Source organism: Mycetomoellerius zeteki, unplaced genomic scaffold, assembly GCF_001594055.1.
Source record: "Mycetomoellerius zeteki isolate Tzet28-1 unplaced genomic scaffold, Tzet1.0 scaffold241, whole genome shotgun sequence".
NCBI classification, from domain to species: domain Eukaryota; kingdom Metazoa; phylum Arthropoda; class Insecta; order Hymenoptera; family Formicidae; genus Mycetomoellerius; species Mycetomoellerius zeteki.
In genome coordinates this window covers 508,792-509,694 of record NW_017257218.1, presented here as the reverse complement: position 1 = coordinate 509,694, position 903 = coordinate 508,792, and positions in this window count along the sequence as shown.

Below are 903 nucleotides of genomic sequence, written 5' to 3'. Positions count from 1 at the left end.
TTCCTGCAAATGAGCTCAAAATTTGATTGGCTGCCATTGCGCAACTCCCGGAATGGATCACCTGTCTAATTCCACCATGTATAGAACGTACGTGACAGTCCTACGTGATATACGTATTGTAGGTTATGTACTGTTATATATCGTTCCGTATACGTATCGTGCGATCGTACGTATCTAATTTCTGTCACGTAATTATATCTCCATTTATTATTATAAATGTAATATGTATACATATATATGTAGATACATATGTAGACAGTTTTTATAATTGATTAATTCTTGTATAATGAAAATGACGTGTTATTTTTCTTCTTTTTCGTCTTGTTAAATTTATTGTATGTTAAAGGAAATTTCTTTTGTATTTAATAGACTAAAAAAATGAAATGCATAGTTGTCGGTTGCACATCGGAATACAAAAGTAACCTCGAGAGAGAGAGAGAAGGTACACTTTTTTCGCGTACTTAAAAATAATGATAAAGCCAAAGAATAGCAGAAAGCATCGCTAAGGAACGACTGCTAAGGAACGATATAATTTTAAATTCTTCACACTGTTTTTGTGAAAAACATTTCTCAGTAAATGATATTGTTTGGAAAAAGTTATTTTACAATAAAGATGGTGAAATTATTCAAGAGGCAGGTAATAAAAAAAGTATATTAAATATGTTGTGTCTATGTCTAAGAACATAATGTTTATATATTTTGTATTAAATATTAAATAATTAATTATAATTGAATTATATTTGAATAATGCAACTGCATTCACATAATGAAATTGTGTATAAGCGATCGAAATGTGTCCGCAAATCGCTTCCAATTTTCTATACGTCCGTCAAACGTGAGCTGCTTTACGACCTGTAACTTGATTCCCGATGGTCTACTCGTTGCGCCATCTGTGGCAGTGAG